The sequence below is a fragment of the Phyllobates terribilis genome, unplaced genomic scaffold (genome assembly GCF_046119375.1).
Source record: "Phyllobates terribilis strain yellow unplaced genomic scaffold, ASM4611937v1 Scaffold_11__3_contigs__length_659146591, whole genome shotgun sequence".
Lineage (NCBI taxonomy): Eukaryota > Metazoa > Chordata > Amphibia > Anura > Dendrobatidae > Phyllobates > Phyllobates terribilis.
The window spans coordinates 453294085-453318114 of NW_027362771.1; the positions used below are offsets into that span (position 1 = coordinate 453294085).

General features: G+C 43.0%; 1 protein-coding gene across 4 annotated transcripts in view; it reads right to left on the reverse strand.

Moving 5' to 3' along the window:
* AKAP13 (A-kinase anchoring protein 13) overlaps window positions 1-23517 on the reverse strand; it is a 269973-nt gene extending 246456 nt beyond the window's left edge. For 2 of the 4 annotated variants that reach the window (XM_073653288.1, XM_073653289.1), the window contains exon 1: window positions 23158-23515. The gene's annotated coding sequence lies outside the window, so the exon portion shown is untranslated. Of the gene's footprint in view, window positions 1-23157 lie in introns of all 4 variants that reach the window. The other 2 variants (XM_073653290.1, XM_073653291.1) reach the window with 2 other exon arrangements.
* Between the last annotated feature and the right edge of the window lie 513 nt (window positions 23518-24030).

Consider the following 24030-nt stretch of genomic DNA (forward strand, 5'->3'; position numbering starts at 1 on the left):
ACACACTGATGCCATCTGTGTGCTTTAAGTGTTTTTCATGGACCCATAGACTTGTATTGGCCCTTTTCATCCGTGATTATGGAAAAAAGGACATATCTCTGATATTTGCATGGACACATGGTCCATGAAAGAAAAAAAAAAACATAGGACATGTGAATAGCCCCATAGATTATAACGGGTACATATTCCACAGCCCCACTATCAGTATCTGGTCAGTATTTTTTCTCAGGAGTGGGAGCCAAAACCAGGTGAGGAACAAATAGAGAAAAAGTATAATAGAAACAAGTCACCAAGTCTGCATTTATCACCCCTCCTGATTTTGGCTCCCACTCCTGAGAAAAAATACTGACCGAATACTGAACAAACACTGATAGTGGGGCCGTGGCCTAAACATAACACTGGTTGTCATTTCAGCAGCCATATAACTCCCCAACATTCACAGCAGAAACCCAGTTTAGTTGCTGAAGTAAAGATGCACTTAGAAGGGTCAGGAATCGGTGAATGAGGGTCAATAAGAACGGTAACATCCAATTATCAACCTGTGTAAACATGCCGGTGATCACTCAATGGGCGACTTAGATGTTTGCTTGTTGGATGATCAAATAGTTTATGCTCAGAAAAAAAATCATTAAATCATTATCGGCAGTAAGTTGCTGTGTTTAAACAGGGAATGTGCTGCCAATAACAAAATGCTGTATTGGATATAGAACCAAAAGGAAATATGGTCATTACAACTGCTCCTATATATATTATATATCTATATAGATATACAGTACAGACCAAAAGTTTGGACACACCTCATTTAAAGATTTTTCTGCATTTTCATGACTTTGAAAATTGTACATTTACACTGAAGGCATCAAAACTATGAATTAACACATGTGGAATTATATACTTAACAAAAAAGTATGAAACAACTGAAAATATGTCTTATATTCTAGGTTCTTCAAAGTAGCCACCTTTTGCTTTGATGACTGCTTTGCACACTCTTGGCATTCTCTTGATGAGCTTGAAGAGGTAGTCACTGGAAATGGTTTTCACTTCACAGGTGTGCCCTGTCAGGTTTAATAAGTGGAATTTCTTGCCTTATAAATGGGGTTGGGACCATCAGTTGTGTTGTGCAGAAGTCTGGTGGATACACAGCTGATAGTCCTACTGAATAGACTGTTAGAATTTGTATTATGGCATGAAAAAAGCAGCTAAGTAAAGAAAAATGAGTGGCCATCATTACTTTTAGAAATGAAGGTCAGTCAGTCCGAAAAATTGGGCAAACTTTGAAAGTGTCCCGAAGTGCAGCTGCAAAAACCATCAAGCGCTACAAAGAAACTGGCTCACATGAGGACCGCCCCAGGAAAGGAAGACCAAGAGTCACCTCTGCTTCTGAGGATAAGTTTATCTGAGTCACCAGCCTCAGAAATCGCAGGTTAACAGCAGCTCAGATTAGAGACCAGGTCAATGCCACACAGAGTTCTAGCAGCAGACACATCTCTACAACAAATGTTAAGAGGAGACTTTGTGCAGCAGGCCTTCATGGTAAAATAGCTGCTAGGAAACCACTGCTAAGGACAGGCAACAAGCAGAAGAGACTCGTTTGGGCTAAAGAACACAAGGAATGGACATTAGACCAGTGGAAATCTGTGCTTTGGTCTGAGGAGTCCAAATTTGAGATCTTTGGTTCCAACCACCGTGTCTTTGTGCGACGCAGAAAAGGTGAACGGATGGACTCTACATGCCTGGTTCCCACCATGAAGCATGGAGGAGGAGGTGTGATGGTGTGGGGGTGTTTGCTGGTTCACTGTTGGGGATTTATTCAAAATTGAAGACATACTGAACCAGCATGGCTACCACAGCATCTTGCAGTGGCATGCTATTCCATCCGGTTTGCATTTAGTTGGACCATCATTTATTTTTCAACAGGACAATGACCCCAAAAACACCTCCAGGCTGTGTAAGGGCTATTTGACCAAGAAGAAGAGTGATGGGGTGCTACGCCAGATGACCTGGCCTCCACAGTCACCAGACCTGAACCCAATCAAGATGGTTTGGGGTGAGCTGGACCGCAGAGTGAAGGCAAAAGGGCCAACAAGTGCTAAGCATCTCTGGGAACTCCTTCAAGATTGTTGGAAGACCATTTCCGGTGACTACCTCTTGAAGCTCATCAAGAGAATGCCAAGAGTGTGCAAAGCAGTCATCAAAGCAAAAGGTGGCTACTTTGAAGAACCTAGAATATAATAAGACATATTTTCAGTTGTTTCATACTTTTTTGTTAAGTATATAATTCCATATGTGTTAATTCATAGTTTTGATGCCTTCAGTGTGAATGTACAATTTTCAAAGGCATGTCCAAACTTTTGGTCTGCACTGTACATCTGCAGACAGTTTGTTCTACTGTGTAAGAAAGCACAGCAGTCTGCAGAAAGCCACAACAAAATAATACCTATTTAACAGTGCATGTTCTGTTTTTTGGGTCTCTATGGTGGACAGATACAAAGGTATCCACCCTAACTGTGGTTTCCGCCGTGCGCATATCTCCCGAGTGTATGTGCCCAACAGTGGGCACAGAAGCAGTGTGCACCTAGCATCACACCGGCAGACCAATTCAAACATAATTTTTGGCATTGATAAAGTTATGTGACACCACTGTTGGGATAACTATATCATGGTTGACAAATTTTTCATTGATTGAGACTAAAAGCTGTACTTTATTTGGTGTGTATGAGTGTTCATATGGCATAACTATTCAGTATTGCCCTCCTGCGATATACATTGTAAAACTGCTCTTGCCTGAGATTAACAAAACCTCACCTGAAGAGCAAGCACTCAACCTCAATTATCCTCAAATGTTAGGTAAAGAATGCAGGAAGCATTCACATTTCAGTTCTGAAATTACAATTTTTGAACAAATCAAGACAGACATGTCACTCGAAGCAAGCATCACCACGCTACGACTTGCCTACTTTGGTAACATCATACAAAGTAGAAAGTAATCACTGGAGAAGGACATCATGGTAGGAAGAATAGAAGGAACAAGGCAAAGAGGAAGAGCAGCAATCCGATGGCTTGATACAATCAAGATAACGACTGAGAAGACCCTGGTGGACCTATCTGGGCTTGCACAAGATCGATTTCCTACAGATCATTCATCCATCAAGTTGCCATGGCTCAAGATCGGGCCAATGGCTGCTAGATAATATAATAATAAGTAAACTGTAATTGACGAGGGCATGTTATCTATACCCAAGCAGGAAAGTTTAATTTCCCAACTATCATTGTACTAGAAATAGAATAATTAATATGTATATTAATATGTAAAAATGATCACAGAAGAAGCTCACCCATGAATGTCTCCAGCTACTGGTATGACAAGCCCCAACAAGCGTTTCACCGCAAGCCTTTGTCAGGGGGATATTTCATTTATATCATATCAAGTCTAAGTATTGACAAAAGTGCACCCCTTTTGCTTCATTTTTGAGCATTTAGCAATCTTCTTAAAGTATAATAGCAAAAAACAATTTAGACAACAAATATATTTACAAAATTGATTTAATCTTTATTTATGAATAATAAATATTAAAATCCTTTACATAAAATTGAAAACATTACATTAAGGAAACCACTAAAGGTTTGGATAGGATAAATAATACATGTGCAGAAGATGAAACGACATTGCAAACTACCGTACTTTTTACCACCAAGGTCATATATTAATGTCCATACATTAGTACTAAGGTAGGCGACTACGAAAATGAGTGGGGTAAAACTTAAAGCACCACTCCAGTGTTTTTTGTTTTATTTTTTATTTTGCGGCAGAAGTTGTGTCACTAATATAATCTCACTGCCCCTAGTCCTATGCTATAGAGCCCCCGTCACTTGCTCCTCTCGTCGCCGCTCCAGTCCCGATCCGCCATCTTGTGATTCGTTTGGCTGATCGCTCCTGTGTGACTGACACATCAGCTGCAGCTCATCTCCAGGAGAATAATGACGACTAGTGTTGAGCGAGTATGTTCTGTTAACCCTTTTGCAGAGTATGCTCGGGCTGAATTTGAGTATTTATAGCTGCTCGGTGATATGGTTGAATCGCTCCCGTGTGCATGATTTGCAACAGTTTGACAGTTTTATTACATGTGAGGAATGTCTATTTCTTACACATTCCTCACATGTAATAAAGCTGTCAAACAGTTGCAAATCATGCACACGGGAGTGATTCAAACATATCACCGAGCAGCTGTAAATACTCGAAGCTCGGCCCGAGCATACTCGAACAGAACATACTCGCTCAACCCAATGACAATCTGATACGTCTGATTTCAAACTGTCGATCACATCGTTTCTTCCTGATCATCAATTGGTTAGCGCCCCCATAGATGTCAAAGTGTCGCCTGAACCCTTCCATACCAGCTTGTTCAGCGGATGTGCATGGGGGCCTTTACACCGCTAATAAATTAACCTGATGCAAATGACAACCCATGTTTTCACACTGTAAGGGTATGTGCACACGATCCGGACAGGTAGCGCTTTGGACGCAGTATACTTATAACGCAGCGCTTTGGACGCAGCATAAAGTATACTGTGTCCAAAGCGCTGCGTTATATGAAAACCATGCGGATTCACCGCATTCAATACATTGTACTGATCTAGCGACTCCACAAGAGAAATTGACATGCTGCGGTCTGGAAAGACGCGTGGTGTGTCCGTGGGTGATCCGCAGGAGCACGGAGACGCATACTGGACATGGGATTTCTACAAATCCCATCCACTATGCTGTAACATCTGGCCGCTGCGGGTTTGACGCTGCATAGACACGCAGAGGCTCCTGATCGTGTGCACATACCCTTAAAGTAGTTTCGTACGCAGACGGTTTTTGAAGAACAGTCTTCAGTTTTATTTATTCATTTATTTATTTTTTTTTAAGAAAAAAGTCAGAAATTAATCCAGCAAAAAGTCCTTCCGTTATATTTCCCTTTCCCTTTGGAATTCACTTCTGGCTTTCACCAAGAATATTTTTCCTGTGGAAAAAATGACATGTATTTGCAGTAGATCCACTGCAGAAATCCAACGTTAACCCTTGGATTTTTCAGTGGATTTTGTGATCCACATTTGGGTCAACCTGCATGTAGACTGGCCCCTAAATCTGAAGCCCACCACACAATCCAAGCAAAAACTGCCTTAATAAGGGATAAATTAAAAGTCATACTGTTTGAACACACCCTTAGTGCCTTTGCTATTTATCATACCCTATGGCTAAAATGCAGAAGTTAATGAATATTCTTTTTTTTTATCCTTCTTTTACACCCCCCCCTGAGCTGATTGTCGGTGGTGATAATGGCTGATGTAGGGGTGACAGGGAGGAAGATAAAATCCAGCGCTCCCATGGGTAAGAGCCCTGCTGTGTATGTATGTGGCAGCCGGCCAAATGGGCGATACTGCTATACACACACAACGCTCTTACAGGAGCCCAGGACACGACTGTAAACGTTCTGCAGATGCGGATGTCCACAAGACTTATGGACGGGATGGATGTTATGCAGGACTTTCCAGAAAGAATGAAAGCAGAACTGTGGAGACCCTAAAAGAAATAAACTTTACACGCAGCATGACCTGAATGTTTAAAGTTATAAAACAAAATATGGCAAAGGCATTCTTGAGGTGTACATTATGTCCAGGCCAAATTCTAGCCCTGGATTACACCCAAATTATTAATACATTTCTGTAGAAGAGGAAGAAAGTGGAGGAAAGCCTCGCATTGCTGTATCGCAGAACTGGGTCATAAACTTTGCGGGTTTCCTGTCAAAACTTTGTTTGTTTTTTTATTCGCATTGCTTTTTAAAAGGTAAAATACTTTTAGGATAGGTTCATATGTTGCACATTTGCTACGGATCTTGTTCCAGAAAGTTCGGAAACTATCGCAGTCATCGGAAATAACCCCATTCAGGTGCATAGAACCGATTTCCCGTCTTAGAAATTCCTGCAACAAACGCGCCAATCCATCATCTGTGCGTCTCTTTAGGTGACTTTTCTTTTTCGTCCTTGAGTATTCGTTGCACCAAATTCTTCAAACTGGTGCAGGACGGATGACGAGCTTCGCACAAAATCAGATGCTTTTTTTTTTTTTTTTTTTTCGTCTTTTCCCCTTTCTTTGCATCTTTCTTTAGGAAAAGATAGCCTGATCCTTTAAGACTTCAAATGTTAGTCTTCAATCTCACAAAAATAAAATTAGACAAATGTTGTGCTTCTGTAGGGTACTAGAGGTACAATTGCGCAAAAATTTTGCAACATTCCAAAGTGTTGCAAATGATGAACTGGGCTAAAAACACCTGGATCAGAGAGAAACCCTATAGATGAACAAGAAAAAAAAGAGAAAAGACAAAACCAAATAAAATACTAAATACTGCTTACTCTGTTTCGCTGAGACCCTGACAGATTGGCAGAACGATGGGACAGTTGTCAAGCATACGCACTGCCCCTTCATTCATTTAATTAATTAAAAGGAATCTGGCATCAGCTTTTTGCTACCCTATCTGAGTGCATGATGTAGGAGCAGAGACCCTGATTGCAGCGGTGTGCCATTTACTCGGCTGCTTGCTGAATTTTTTATAAAATCACTGTTTTACCTGCTGCAGATCTACAACTTTTCTGAATGCTGAGCGCTGTATAATAACCCCATCCACACAAATGATTAACAGCTTTTTGTGTACACTGTGCATAGGCAGAAAGCTGCCAATCAGTAATTGTGGTGGGGTTATACAGAGCTCAGGACAATAGAGGAGTACATGGCAGCAGGCACTAGTCCTCTACTGATTGTATCAGCAGGAGATTATCAAAACTACAGCAATCAGCCCAGTAAGTGAAACATCGCTGGGATCAGGGCCTCCATCTCTACATTGCACATTCGTGTGCATACATTTAATGTTGCAAGGTATAGGAGGATCTTTGTAAATTATTTATTTATCTGTGAAAAGCTCTGATGCCTGATGGTAAAAACGGACACACGGATGACACCAGTACCATTTTCTCACGTACGAGTTTAAGCACGGACGTGTGACTGAGGCCTAAGATAATAAGAGTGTCCTTATCTTCCTTTGACAGCACAGGAAAGAAAGATTGGGCATGACGGATTACAACATGCCTGCCCTTATCTCCTGCAAGTTATCAAACAGATGAGTTTGGCATGAGTTTATTCCACTCTTCCAATTAAAAACACTTACGGTATATGCTCACATTAGGGTTTTGTATCTTTATTTCTGTAATATTCAAGCTGGATTTTACAATTTTTCTGGACTGTTTATTTGCACTTGTTGTTAGGCTAGTAAATGTTCATATTATATTATCTAATCTTTGTGCGTGTCGTTGCTGCAGGTTTGGTGGTCACAACCACCCCCTTTTTTTTTTTCAATACATTTGTGCAAATCTAGCAGAGAAAGAGAATTATTTTATACACATACACACATCTACCTAGATGGATAGATAAAATATTCTTTCACTGAAATAATATAATATAATTACATATACATAGTGGAAAGCGTAAAGCGTTCCCTATAGTTCTATTATTTCAGAACACCTCCCTGCCCTGAAGTTTATTTCTTCATCAGAACAAGAGGCCCTGAAGTAGTAGTTCAGGTTCCCCCACTGAACGGCTGATTGAGGGGGTCTGGAAACACTGCACTTGTTCCATATAGCACGCTGTCAAGAGCTGTGCAGGGAATGTCTCAGAGTGTTGAGGCAGACATCTACAAGTTATACAGATTATGACATGTCTTATCCTAAGCTGCCAGCTATTGTACGCTTAGCTGTTGCCTCATCAGTAATAGAAGTAGTGGACAGGTTATGTTCCTGCAGTGATGTAAAGAGGTGCACAATGGAAATGGCGCTATTGGAGGTGAATTTGTGCCCACTCTAATGTTAAAGCCATAAGCGGCTACAATAAAACTTCTTTCAAGTAGGAAGCCCCTTTAGAGAAAAGAAAAAAAAGTTATCCTATTTTCATCCCAAAACTCCTTAAAAAGGTGGCTATTAGATATTTTAAAAGTAATTTGTAGTGGATTTTTAGTAGATTTCATACACCAGGGATAAATAAATTCCCCAAATTATGTTGCATTTTGTATACAGAACTTCATGAACACCCCATATATATACAGTACAGACCAAAAGTTTGGACACACCTTATCATTTAAAGATTTTTCTTTATTTTCAAGACTATGAAAATTGTACATTCACACTGAAGGCATCAAAACTATGAATTAACACATGTGGAATTATATACTTAACAAAAAAGTGTGAAACAACTGAAAATATGTCTTATATTCTAGGTTCTTCAGAGTAGCCACCTTTTGCTTTGATGACTGCTTTGCACACTCTTGGCATTCTCTTGATGAGCTTCAAGAGGTAGTCACCGGAAATGGTCTTCACCTCACAGGTGTGCCCTGTCAGGTTTAATAAGTGGGATTTCTTGCCTTATAAATGGAGTTGGGACCATCAGTTGTGTTGTGCAGAAGCCTGGTGGATACACAGCTGATAGTCCTACTGAATAGACTGTTAGAATTTGTATTAAGGCAAGAAAAAAGCAGCTAAGTAAAGAAAAACGAGTGGCCATCATTACTTTAAGTAATGAAGGTCAGTCAGTCTGAAAAATTGGGCAAACTTTGAAAGTGTCCCCAAGTGCAGTTGCAAAAGCCATCAAGCGCTACAAAGAAACTGGCTCACATGAGGACCGCCCCAGGAAAGGAAGACCAAGAATCACCCCTGCTTCTGAGGATAAGTTTATTCGAGTCACCAGCCTCAGAAATCGCAGGTTAACATCAGCTCAGATTAGAGACCAGGTCAATGCCACACAGAGTTCTAGCAGCAGACACATCTCTACAACAACTGTTAAGAGGAGACTTTGTGCAGCAGGCCTTCATGGTAAAATAGCTGCTAGAAAACCACTGCTAAGGACAGGCAACAAGCAGGAGAGACTTGTTTGGGCTAAAGAACACAAGGAATGGACATTAGACCAGTGGAAATCTGTGCTTTGGTCTGATGAGTTCAAATTTGAGATCTTTGGTTCCAACCACCGTGTCTTTGTGCGACGCAGAAAAGGTGAACGGATGGACTCTACATGCCTGGTTCCCACCGTGAAGCATGGAGGAGGAGGTGTGATGGTGTGGGGGGTGCTTTGCTGGTGACACCATTGGGGATTTATTCAAAATTGAAGGCATACTGAACCAGCATGGCTACCACAGCATCTTGCAGCGGCATGCTATTTCATCCTGTTTGCGTTTATTTGGACCATCATTTATTTTTCAACAGGACAATGACCCCAAACACACCTCCAGGCTGTGTAAGGGCTATTTGACCAAGAAGGATAGTGATGGGGTGCTACGCCAGATGACCTGGCCTCCAGTCACCAGACCTGAACCCAATCGAGATGGTTTGGGGTGAGCTGGACCGCAGAGTGAAGGCAAAAGGGCCAACAAGTGCTAAGCATCTCTGGGAACTCCTTCAAGATTGTTGGAAGACCATTTCCGGTGACTACCTCTTGAAGCTCATCAAGAGAATGCCAAGAGTGTGCAAAGCAGTCATTATAGCAAAAGGAACCTAGAATATAAGACATATTTTCAGTTGTTTCACACTTTTTTGTTAAGTATATAATTCCACATGTGTTAATTCATAGTCTTGATGCCTTCAGTGTGAATGTACAATTTTCATAGTCATGAAAATACAGAAAAATCTATAAATGAGAAGGTGTGTCCAAACTTTTGGTCTGTACTGTAGGTGATGTATATTCTATTCTACCAGCCCATTTAAATTGTAGGTGTTTCAGCCCAGAAGTGACATGTTCTGTCCAGAGTTATAGGCTTGTAGCCCAAGAGAGGCATGTAGGCAGAATAGTTCCCATCAGATGGGAGGTCACCTTGCAGCGGTTGATGGGCACACAAGAATTGGCCAATTTATGCGCTAAGAACCTCCATTTTTTGTAAGTAAAGCTTATTGAGTAATAACACAGTTTAAATTAAATGGTTTTATGGTCTTTATGTATCTTGGCCATAATGGAGTGCTGCTGCGCTTTATATATATATATATAAGAAGGTCTGGCTCAGTTCTTAATATATTGGCTCTCCTGCGTCACAAGAGACATGACAGATATAGGTAACCCGGCGGAGCCTTCTTTCTCATCGTTCATGCTCACGCTTGCCAGCTCTCTTCATGAACAGCTGATCTCAAAGTAAGAACAGGTGATTATCCGGCACAAGATTAGCCTTTTTAAAAGGAAAGCTCCAGGAATAGCTCACCACAACCGCCCTCACAGGATATGGCCAAGTGAGTTTAGGAAGAGATTAAAAAAATTAAAAAAATAGCAAAACAACATCCCAAAAAATATAAAATTATAGTGCTATATCACAAACAGTCAGCAGGCTTCAAACTGTGCCCAGCGCCAGCCGGGAGCCCACGTGCCGCAGCACAGTACCATTTCTGCAGTACATTTTCACACAGTATCCTCGCTTCTGGGCCACAATATCTCCAGATTACAATACTGCTGCTGATGCCACAAGTCTCAAACTAAAGATTGCAATGGACCTATGTACCTAATGTATATGTAAAGTCATGTACAAACTCTGGGTGTAACGTACAGGGCAAGAGTACCCGCCAGAAGGTCTCCCAATTTTGGAACACAATCTAAATTTACAAGCTCAGGTACGATCAGCCATGCAGATGCATTGACACATTTCTACAAAAATCAGTGCTATGGCTCACTATGTAAAAGGTACAGAATCTATGCTTGAGCTTTGCTTACAGGTCCAGCTTTATGATTATAGAAGACCTTTCACTAGATTTTAAATGTAATTCCTCCTATTGGTGCTGCTCTACTGGTTCTGGAATAGGTTTTCTATTTCTTCTGTGCCCCTCCGTTCCAAAGTAATTCCTCTCCCCACCACGGTAATAAAAATACAAATTTTCCCTTCAACCAACTGGGCGTATACTGAACTCTGTGGGTGAAGCTGTGTTCTGATTGTCAGCATTAAAAATTAAAAAGGAAACACCCACAGAGAAGTTCTGTGGTACACGCCCAGTTGGATGAAGGGAAAATCTGCACCATTATTACCGGGGAGGGAATAACTTTGGAATGGAGGAGAACAGATATAAAAAGTTACAGGATCAGCAGAGCAGCGCCAATTGGAGAAGGTAGTCAGTTTAATCAGGGCAGCACAGTGGCTCAGTGGTTAGCACTGTAGCCTTGCAGCGCTGGGGTCCTGAGTTTAAATCCTACCAAGGACAACATCTGCAAGGAGTTTGTATGTTCTCCCCGTGTTTGTGTGGGTTTCCTCCAGGTTCTCTGGTTTCCTCTCACACTCCAAAGTGATAGGGAATGTAGATTGTGAGCCCTAATGGGGACAGTGCCGATAATGTCTGTAAATTGTCTGAATTGTAAAGAGCTGCGGAATATGTTGGCGCTATATAAATAAAAAAGATTATTATTATTAATAATTGATAAAAGCCAGTGAGAGGTGCTCATAACTGCTCTAAAATGGGCAAAAACTGAAGAAACGTAAGTGCTCAAAGAGGTCCTCTTAAGAGCACCTACCAGTTGTGACATACCTCTGGAAGGGTGTACACACCACTGATGGTCTGCAGTGAAGAATTTAGAAGTGCGCTCCGGGGTATGTATCCGGCTCCCACTTCTAACAGGGCATTTTACCTTTTCAGATCCAGTGGTCTAAGAACAGTCAACATCTGCCAAGCATCACTCACTGGAGAAGGCCCAGTCTCATGTAGTGGCCGGTCCAGTATCTCATATCTACTGAGATGCAGCCAAGGTTTTTAAATCAGCTCCATGACTTCGCTCTTCCTTCAGACTTGAGGTATGGACACACTACATTTTTTTCAGCCTGACCCTTCCCGAAACCTGTCTGAAAAAATAAACACTTGCACAGCAATGTCAAAACAACTTGCTGGGCATATATTCCGTCTTTTGTCACTTCTTTGACCTGCTTCATGCTTCCAAAGCTGTGAAGCTGCAAAAAGAAGTGATCTGTGCATTCTTCAGGTAGCTTGGAAGCCGTCACACTATCTTATATACAAAATAAAAAAAAAAAAAAAAAAAGCTTTCAAATATACAAATATGCCGGGGTGGGCCTCGAGATCACCAGCTATTTGAACTGTATATAAAAAAAAAAACAACTTTTAAATAATACAATGACAGTTTAAAAAATATATATTATATTTTCTGCGAGTGTAACACCTGAAGTGCTCACTCCCAGCTAAACCTATCCCCATAGTCCCCTGAACTTTTCATCCCCTAGTTCTCAAACTCATTGCCCATTGTTCAGGAGAGGACTGCCTTTTCCAAAACTGATAACATTGTTTCCCTCTAAGGACTACCTTAATCTGTCTTTATTACAGTAGATCTCATCACGTTCAGCAAACCTCCATCAATAATCCAAAATTTCAACTCTACAGACCAAAATTACTACTGTGGAGGAGGCTACAACTATGGATGTGGCCTTCCTTCATGCTCTCTCATTGCAATATCTTTCAATCTATGATCTAAATAATAATTTAAAAAATGGAACAATTAAAGCAGGAATCCAGATTTTGAATTGTGTCTGATCCTTCCAGTGCCACCAAAAAAGTCAGGGGAATAACCTTCAGGAAGGTATAACTACCATTTTCAGTATTCTTTCTAGGCTTATATAGTGTCTCATTTGTAGATTCCATTCATGTTGGTGTCAGCCGCTTTCTCATACATTTTTCTACAACATAGTATTTCCCATATTGCTGGCCTTTCCTACTCCATGAACAGATGAAGTGACTTGACCCATATTAACATGGTCTGCTACAATGTTTATCATCATGTACAACCTTCTGTATGCATGACACAATAAGCCTTCAAACTCCTTAACCAAACCTTCTGTATACTGTAGTTCCCATGTCTGAGGGCAGAAGACGTAGGACACGGATCTGAGGGCAGAAGACGTAGGACACGGATCTGAGGGCAGAAGACGTAGGACACGGATCTGAGGGCAGAAGACGTAGGACACGGATCTGAGGGCAGAAGACGTAGGACACGGATCTGAGGGCAGAAGACGTAGGACACGGATCTGAGGGCAGAAGACGTAGGACACGGATCTGAGGGCAGAAGACGTAGGACACGGATCTGAGGGCAGAAGACGTAGGACACGGATCTGAGGGCAGAAGACGTAGGACACGGATCTGAGGGCAGAAGACGTAGGACACGGATCTGAGGGCAGAAGACGTAGGACACGGATCTGAGGGCAGAAGACGTAGGACACGGATCTGAGGGCAGAAGACGTAGGACACGGATCTGAGGGCAGAAGACGTAGGACACGGATCTGAGGGCAGAAGACGTAGGACACGGATCTGAGGGCAGAAGACGTAGGACACGGATCTGAGGGCAGAAGACGTAGGACACGGATCTGAGGGCAGAAGACGTAGGACACGGATCTGAGGGCAGAAGACGTAGGACACGGATCTGAGGGCAGAAGACGTAGGACACGGATCTGAGGGCAGAAGACGTAGGACACGGATCTGAGGGCAGAAGACGTAGGACACGGATCTGAGGGCAGAAGACGTAGGACACGGATCTGAGGGCAGAAGACGTAGGACACGGATCTGAGGGCAGAAGACGTAGGACACGGATCTGAGGGCAGAAGACGTAGGACACGGATCTGAGGGCAGAAGACGTAGGACACGGATCTGAGGGCAGAAGACGTAGGACACGGATCTGAGGGCAGAAGACGTAGGACACGGATCTGAGGGCAGAAGACGTAGGACACGGATCTGAGGGCAGAAGACGTAGGACACGGATCTGAGGGCAGAAGACGTAGGACACGGATCTGAGGGCAGAAGACGTAGGACACGGATCTGAGGGCAGAAGACGTAGGACACGGATCAGGAGCACAAATGGGCATCACAAATTGAGTACTTTATAACCAGATCTGGGTTCCCCATAGGTCAAGAAAATATCATTCCTTGACCCCTGTATAGCACTCCAGACAGGCATATGTGGGTTAGGTGGTGATTGCCCATTCATGAAGCTCTTACTATTCTATTTTAATGGAATTGTGAAATGTAGCAGATACAACACCACCTCATTGTCTTCAATGGAGAGTTACATCTGAGCAGGGTCTCCTCTTTTGAGTACTGACTTGTGAAAAAAAAAAAAGAACCCCACCATTTTCCAGATGTGTGGCGATCCTTGTAGCGGAACTCGCACCACTTAGACATTTATGGCATATATTTAGATATGCCATCAACCACCTAGCAACCCTTGGATATCGTTGAATATCACAATGTGGCCCTAGGACCAGACAATGCTGTGCACCACTGGACTGGACAGATTTATCAAGCAGCAGAAACCACTATGATAAATAAGACTGCCTAGTCTAAGTTTGCACTATGAATTAAGAAAGTTTTTTGATAAATGAACCATCATGTTAAACATTTTGGTTAATAGATGGAGAGTGTCGCTTTTCCCTATTTTTTTTTAGCAATCAGTAGGGGTCTCCGCATCTGGACCAAAACTTCTGACATTTGACTGCAAGCGAAAACCAGGGGTAAAGTCTAGATTTGCAGATCATAATGTGAATAGTCACTAAAAAATAAGGCAGGCGATGTTATGATGGGGGAGCTAACTGAACATACATAAAGAATGTTAAAACTTCCAGCCACTAGAATAAGGGAAGCGGACTCTTACCACATACACATGTAAATAACCCGAAAAATACTATGGTAATATAGATATAAATGTGAGATGTCAAACTGTGATCCCTTAACAATGATATATGGTGGTTTACACTTAAACTATAAGAAATGGCAATGATACCTACTGTATTTACACAGTTTCTGAAGGACTTTAAAATGGGTATATCCTCCTAGCACCAGGGGGTCTAAAGGGTAAGGTTTCTCCTTGTGGAGAGTGCCAAGCCTAATAAGGAGACTTATGGTCAGGCAATGCTTCCCCGGGAATTAAAATGTGCAGCCAGCCTCTACAGAGATGAGGGCAGGAACATCAATGCCCCTTATTGGTGGCAGCAATCTAAAAAGTCATATGGCAAGACCCTTTAAAAGGGTTGATAATTACTTTTCAGATTGCCACTTCCAATAGATGGCTCTAATGTCCCCATCCTCAGACTCTTTGTACCAATAATGGCATTAAGGGTGAATTCCCACATTGCAGATTTCGCTAGAGAGTTCTGTACCTGTCTTCTTCTGAAACAGCCCAGTTCAGATCAATAGAACCAATATTCAGTTGCAGACATTTTTGCAACGAAAGCTGAAGCACGGGGATTCACCCGAACGGTGTCCAGAAGGAAAATGGCGAAATCACCGCAACATTAGAAAACACTTGCACCATTCTAGGAGCCAGTAGGATTATTTTAGTAGCCAACAAGCAAGTCACTAGGCACATTGGATATCTACTTGGTTCCTGTAATTAATCAAGCCATGCTCTTTGCAAAACAGGATTCATACAATCTAACAAAATTCGAGAAATTAGAGGCATGCTTTAATGTGTACGATATCAGATGGTATTCACCCTTTGCATTTGCCGAATGTTTTTCCTAAATCTGCATTGTACCGCATTACACCACCACTACATGTAGTCGATTTTCTCAGTTAAACATAAGCACTTCTTTATATAGTTAAAGGGAGTCTATATGAACAGAAAGAATGTACAAACCAAGCCCTCGGTGCACCCTTGGCGTGGCCAAACATTTAACTACACCCTCCCACCTGCTTTGTTCCCTCTATCTCCACCCCCTCTTTCTTGATTGACAGCTCTGGCTTTATAGAGCCAGGGAAGGGCAGAGATAGATGGAATACAAGTAGGCAGGAAGGTGCACTTAAATGTTTGGCCACGCTAAGGGTGCACCGTACTTGGTTTGTATGGTCATTCTGTGCTGTCAGAGCCCCTATAAAAAAAGGCAGAAGTACAGACACAACATGTCAGCATCTATTGGGCATTTACAATAAATGCTCATTTGTACTATGGGTACGCTCATTCTCAATCCTCAGCAATGTGCCAGTCATGCTTCATTTACCAAGCAGTGAAAGCAGCTCAGCAGGAGCACCCCCCTGCTCCTGCAATGTGACTTCTACTAAACTTTAGTTCTCTTCGCAGTCCCAGGACATCTTTTCTAAGTGCCGTTAACCCGAAAGCTCAGTATGGAAAATAAATAAGGTCATGGTGAAAATGAGGACTACGAGGTACTTTTCACACAAGTCCTAGTAATTCATCACCAGGAGCAGATCTAGGTGGCCACACCTAAGATGACCACACACCTCATGCTATATATAACCACAAATTTGCTTGTTAATTATGCCGGCGAGACTGATGTAGGCGTCCACCAGCAGTATCCCGGCTCATCCAGATCGGCATTAGTGTACGGTGTTTTATTTTGAAATATCGCCATTAATGTTCACTAATGGTAGTGTGTAAGGAAATTACATGTATGCACGCTGATTCATGGACTCGTTATTTCACATTGCTTAAAAAGAAAAACAAATGTAATTCTTTTGTGGCATTTTGGCAAGTTATCACAGCAGACACGCGTGCTGTTGTATTAAACAGGATTTTAGAAATCCTTATCTCACAATGGCCATTTATCAATGAAAAGAATAGTTTATTTATCAAGCTTCCAACCACTGTAAGAACTATTTGCTAAAAAAAAAGCCGAGATTTTTCCAACTTTTTTTTGGAAACCTGACATAGCTAAGTAGATACACTATGTCCACCAAAAGTATGACATTTTTAAAGAAACACTTGGCTTGGCGCACCTGTCAGCAGGATTGTGCTCAGTAAACTACATACACTGTCAGGTGGGTGACATTACACTGATTAATATGAAACCTTGGTTGATGAAATCCGTCCTGTGGTTCTTGTGTAATCTTTACTTTCAGTTTGGAGATAATGATATGCCCGTGCTCCGGGGGGGCGCTCTATCTGGTGCTCTGCTTACATATTCATCTGTATGTTCTTATGACAGCTCACTGATCCTTCACTAACCTGCCTCCTATTTTACATAATGCATCTAGTAGTGCAGGGCTAGGTAAAATAGGAGGCAGGTCAGTGAAGGCACAGTGAGCTGTCATAAGAGCATACAGAAGAATATGTAATCAGAGCACCAGATAGAGCGCCCCCCCACAGGCTGCCCCAAAGCACGAGCATATCATTATCTCCAAACTGAAAGTAAAGATTACACAAGAACCACAGGACGGATTTCATCAACCAAGGTTTCATATTAATCAGTGTAATGTCGCCCACCTGACTGTGTATGCAGTTTACTGAGCACAATCCTGCTGACAGGGGCGCCAAGCCAAGTGTTTCTTTAAAAATTTCATACTTTTGGTGGACATAGTGTATCTACTTAGCTATATAATAAATTAAGTATTCCCATAGGCCCCCCATTCATCTTTAATAGTGCACAACAAGAGTTGCAGGTATACCATTATCGCGGCTGTGTACAGCAGTGCGGTGTGCTGCCCTACACCATACAGAAGGAGCCAGTAACAATACAAGAGGTATACTGCACAGTTTAGAGTGTCTTCTTTTTGCATGGTTCCCTATAAGTGCCGGATGCCGCTGATAAAGTGGATTCTATCAAAAGTTAAAAGCCAGGAAATTCTCCTGATGTATATCTTTCATGAACACTGAAACGCAGTGAAAGCTGGCAACACAGATAGAATATACCGGTAGATACTTCAGCTGTATATTAAGCCCATTTAAACAGACCTAAGGTTACGTTCACACGATGAGTTTTTGATGTTGCCGATTTTCTGTAGCATTTCTGCAACTATTAGGTAAATTAGGTTACTTGGGATTTTTTATTGCATTTCCTAGTGCTTTTTTTACATTTTTGATGGGTCATGTTTTACATTAAGCTGCTTTGTTTTTGATACTTCCTTGAATCTGGCTTTCATAAAACTTTGATATAGTCATGTGTGGATTGCATGTGTTTTTATTGCTTTTCTGCAGCAGAAAATTAATAAAAACCACACATGCATTTTTTACTTATGGATTTTTTGCACTTCTATGGGTAAAATCTTCATAAAAAACTCAGCGTACCCACAAGAGAAATTGACATGCTGTGGAATTCCAACAAGCACCGCAGGTCAGTTTACGTAGCACGAAAAAAAAGAGAGAACGTGGTGGGCACGAGATTTCTACAACCCCCTTCTATTTCGCTGGAAGTGTAAGACGCAGCGTCAGGACCTCAACCTATAGTCATTATATGCTCCCATGCTGAACACATGGCAGCCATGCAGAGGCGCTGCCGTCGCTGACCTCACCGGCCTGGTTATTAGTGACATTGCAGAACACTGTGACTATTATTATATTGCGATTATCCCATTTAATATGGAGGATCAAACTCACATAATTCAAAAGGTGCGTGGAGTCATTATGAAATCGTGGGTGTTACAAAGCCCAGCCTTTACAGGTTTAACTATTTCAGTGGCAGGGGAAAGAACAAGGCGGACTGGGAGGGAAAAGTTGAGAAACTGCCAAAAGTCAACAAGACTGATCTTTAACAATCCAGCTTCACTACAGAGACCCTGGGAAAGCTTAACCAGTGCAGGGTAGATTAATTATTCTCTACAGTTTAAAGGTCATTGGTTTCATGACCAATGCTAAGTGCATTCTGACCACGAGATCTAAAAACAGAGCCCCAAACAAAAGTGACTGATGGGACAACTCTAAACTGGATTAACTCTACATAGGAGACGTGGGATATCAAGAAATTGACGGTGACGATCGGTATGCAAACATGCTGCTTACATGAAAACGCTAGGATACTTATAAAGTGAGATACTATAGAAACATGTAATGTCATTTACAATGGATTGGTGATAACTTGTGGGTCGGTGGTGGTCCAACAGCTAAGACACCCAGAAATGCCTAGTCTGAAAGAAGCAGTGACAGCGCGTGTGACCACCACTCCAATCTGAGTCCAGGCCTCAAATAGGCAATAACTTTTAATGTGGAGTATAAACCCTATCAGGTTTCTATGACCATGTTACGGCCACAAGTTCTTCTCCGCATTAAGGCTGTAAATGTCCGGCATAGAAGACAATATTCGTTAAGGTGACTTCAGTCCATCAACCAAGAATCCTAATACAGACGGAAAAATATAGCTGCAATATGTTGAAACTTCTCTATTGGGACCCATTCATCAGTTTGGGTCAGAAATCTGGAATAAAACACTCTGAAAAGGTGCAAAAGTTTAGCATAACATGTAGTTGTGAAAAATGTTAAAGGGAATCTGTCACCCCCTGGCACTTATCTGACCTCTAATATGAGCATACAGGTGATAGAGATGTAAATCTATACCTATCTGTATGCCTCATATTAGAGGTCTTGTTGCTGTGAAATGTCTTTTTATTCCTACAAGTTTCTGATGTGTTCCCGTCCCGGGGGCCCGTAGGAAATCTCGCCTCCTTTGTGAATTATAATGTTTCCCAACTCCCCTGCACGTCACAGTGCCCTGTGACATGCAGTCGCCGCGGCTAAATCCCGCGTCTGAGCAAAAAGTTGGCATTAATATTTCCTATGCTTGCACACAGCAACTGAAAGATGCACCAAAATCCTTGAGAGATCAGCTCTTAATGAACCTGGCACATCTTACTCTTACTTGACGAATGGGCCCTGTAGCATTTGTTTCCACTAGTTCTCCATTCACTTACCTCAGGGAATTAAGACTACAGGGAAGAATACTCTGATTTATGAAACTGGTTAAATATGGGGAAGTGGTGGTGAGCTAAACCAAGATCAATATATGTCCGATATGCCAATCTACATGCACCATCTTGGAGAAAATCCATATACTGCTGTATAATACTAGTAAACGAGCCTTCCATCACTAGTGCCCAAACCTATAAACAGAAAATATGTTATATATAGGTTTTCTGTCTGAGCACTCCGCCTCTAAGCCACATGCGGTTTTAATTGCAGCAGGATCTTGCTTTCCAATACACATGCAGACTTTTGTCTCTTAGAGAGGATTCACATTGGTAGGCTCCTGGTATTGAGAAACGCCTTATCGTGGCTACCAGATACACATGAGTTGGTCAATTTATGAGCTAAGATTTCTCATTTATTTCTATTTTCTTGAGCTGCTATTCAGATTTCATGTTCACATACTTAGCGTAGCAGAGTGCTACTTTATTAGTGCCCAAACCTGGAATACAGAAGCGTACAAATGTGGAATTGTCTGCCCCTAGTAGGGACAAACACAATGGACGCTGTTACTTCAATGACTCGGAAATGAAAACACAGAAAACTAGAGCATGAAAAGCAAGAAAGCACATCCTGCGTAGTGACAGCCTCCTCCTCCGACAGCAACGACAATGGTAACAGCCAACTGTAGCTCGCCTCGAGTCCAAGTCCTCGGAGCGGATTTTCTACATCTTACAACTGTGAGAAGATGCAAAACTAACAGGTCACATTCAGCGACATTACAATACAATATCTTGGTCAAAGATTGTTAAAGGAACTGATCTGAGGAATAGAGGGGTGAGAATCTACTGCACTGAAACACTGAAGAAAGTTGCTACAAATCCCATCAAGCCATGTTTTAGCCTCTGTTTAGATGGATGTTTTTATTTCCATTTTCACGGCTCGTTTAGTGAAACTAATTGTTCAGGTACAGGACACATTTTATGAAAATATCATCAGTTTGCATCCGTTCTGCCATCTTTTTTCAAGACGGAGAAAAAAATAGGGTTTTTTTTCAGTTCAATAACATTTAAAAAAAAAATTTACATTAAAGCAGTTGTCCACTACTAGGACAACCCCTTCTTGAACTAAAGGTTTGCCCCCGATAAAATAAAAACCTATACTCTCTTCCCGTGCTGGCGCTCACAGTCCCAGCGCTCTGGTGTGGTGAAATGACACGTGGTGCCCAATCAGCGCTGGCGTCACTGTCCTCCGCCTTCCTACAAAATTGAACATAAAGAGGAAGTCAGATCGGCTGCAGCCCGGACTTTCTCTTCATGTTTGATTTGTCTAAAGGAGGGGACAGTGACGCCAGCGCTGATTGGGCACCGGGGTCAAGTGTCACAACAACTGCACGGCAGCCCCAAAACCGCGAGTGTTGACAATGCTGGAACAGCGCCAGCACAGGAGGGGAGTATAGGCTTTTTTTTTTTATTTTATCGGGGGCAAACATTTACTTTAAGAAGTGGTTGACTTGCAATGGACAACCCCTTTAAAGTTAACTAGAAACAGATCATATAGATAGATGGTCGTCTTTATAGCGAAGATTCATTTTTCAGCACTGCACATGCTCAGAACATTGGATGAATAAAGGAAAAAATTAATGCAAAACTAAAGATGGCATTTTAAACTGATGCGTACAAAAACGTCTATTTAGATCCATTTTTTTTAAGATAGGTATGTTACGAGCAGACATGCAAGCATAGTCTTCACTAACTCCAGCACAACTCTACACAGCTTTACAACCAGCTTTTCCAGGATCCTGAATGCAAATCTGTCAACTTTTTCAGCAATGTCAGAGTTGGGAACTAGACATTCAAGATCCCAGGATAGTGGGCGACAATACCATTATAATGCCAATATCGGATGGCACCCGGCTTTCCTAGACGCCGCTTATAAAAATAATAAACACTGATCAAGAGATTGGATCTGGGTTCACTCTACTTTCAACAGGTAAAATGATCATATGAAGATGGGTAAGTAAAAGTGATGCCCACACTAAATGTCCTCCTTCTTAGTAAACTGAACACTCAGGCTGCCAACGCCATGTATGCCATGCACATTAGTAAGAGCCAAAGTGATCCCAGTGACAGCTGTGATTGAGAACAATATGGGACTGAATGCTATTTCCTCTCATTTTACGCTCACTCTCCCAGCCTAGACCTGGCAGAGAAACACATGACCAGTGCGCTGTGGTTTGGGGGCCGAGTTGGTACAGTGCCAGGCATCCTGCTTGTGCAGAATTTCTCTGGTCATAGTCAGGGTTCAAGAATGACTACTATGTGGCAAGTGAGGCTGAACAATATATGATGTCTATGGAGGAACATCCTGCAAGAAAATATCCACAGATCACAGTATGAGCACAACGGGAAACCAAACGTTTCTGGAGTTTTCCTCTACCTGATAACCTGCAGTATCTGTATTATTAGTGCAGGCTGAAGTCTGTGTACAGAGCTGCAGGCAAACGGGATCACATTAGTGACACGCAGGAACATACAAGTGACCACATCAGTGACACAGAGGAATATAACTATGACGGGTGACACGGAGGGGTCTGACGGGTGACACGCAGGAATATACAAGTGACCACATCAGTGACACAGAGGAATATAACTATGACGGGTGACACGGAGGAGTGACACGGAGGAGTCTGACGGGTGACACGCAGGAATATACAAGTGACCACATCAGTGACACAGAGGAATATAACTATGACGGGTGACACGGAGGAGTCTGACGGGTGACACGCAGGAATATACAAGTGACCACATCAGTGACACAGAGGAATATAACTATGACGAGTGACACGGAGGAGTCTGACGGGTGACACGCAGGAATATACAAGTGACCACATCAGTGACACAGAGGAATATAACTATGACGAGTGACACGGAGGAGTCTGACGGGTGACACGCAGGAATATACAAGTGACCACATCAGTGACACAGAGGAATATAACTATGACGGGTGACACGGAGGAGTCTGACGAGTGACACGCAGGAATATACAAGTGACCACATCAGTGACACAGAGGAATATAACTATGACGAGTGACACGGAGGAGTCTGACGGGTGACACGCAGGAATATACAAGTGACCACATCAGTGACACAGAGGAATATAACTATGACGGGTGACACGGAGGAGTGACACAGAGGAATATAACAATAATCACAAGTAATCAGAGAGGAATACACTGTGGAATTGTCATTTATGCAATTCTCTTAAAATAAAAAAGTATTGAGGTTTTCATTAAAGTTGCCCTATGTGTGCCTGGCAGGCACGAGGGTGGCAGCCTGCACAACAGCTGGCATTATTACTGGCAGGCTGGCCAGGGGACCCCCCCCCACCCCATGTACAGGGTGAGCCCCCCATATATACGGTGAGCCGCTGACCGCCTCCACCATGAGCACAGACACTACAGACCACCATCCCCCACCGCCGCTTACCTCCTGCTTATCCAGCAACAAGTGTGACCAGGGAGCCTGGCATTCCCGGGAGGGCTCCTCACAGCTCACGGCGACACATGGTGCACGGTCCCCGCTCACTGGCGGCCGGTCGGAGCTCCGGTATCCGCGGAGAGGCAGCACACAATAGACACTGCACCACTTGCCACACTGTATCACTTTCCGCTCCCACCGCTGTCCCGGACAGCACAGCGCCCCCACTGCGCATGTGCGGCTACTACAAGCATCACTGTCCCTGTCGTTCTCCGCGCGGTGATTGGCCGCCCGCCCTGTCAGTCATGTCGGCAGCAGATTAACTTCTCAGGAAGTTTTGGCAGAGTGTGTAATATTTGTCGGTTTAATTAAAAAGTTGTCGATGGATGATAGAACATGAGTGAGAGCAAGAGAGGAGCAGCGAGGAGGGGAGAGGAGCAGCGAGGAGGAGAGAGGAGCAGCGAGGAGGAGAGAGGAGCAGAGAGGAGCAGCGAGGAGGAGAGAGGAGCAGCGAGGAGGGGAGGGGAGCAGCGAGGAGGAGAGAGGAGCAGCGAGGAGGAGAGAGAGGAGCAGCGAGGAGGAGAGAGAGGAGCAGCGAGGAGGAGAGAGGAGCAGCGAGGAGGGGAGAGGAGCAGCGAGGAGGGGAGAGAGGAGCAGCGAGGAGGAGAGAGGAGCAGCGAGGCGGAGAGAGGAGCAGCGAGGAGCAGCGAGGAGGAGAGAGGAGCAGCGAGGAGGGGAGAGGAGCAGCGAGGAGGGGAGAGGAGCAGCGAGGAGGGGAGAGGAGCAGCGAGGAGGAGAGAGGAGCAGCGGAGGGGAGAGAGGAGCAGCGAGGAGGGGAGAGGAGCAGCGGAGGGGAGAGAGGAGCAGCGAGGAGGAGAGAGG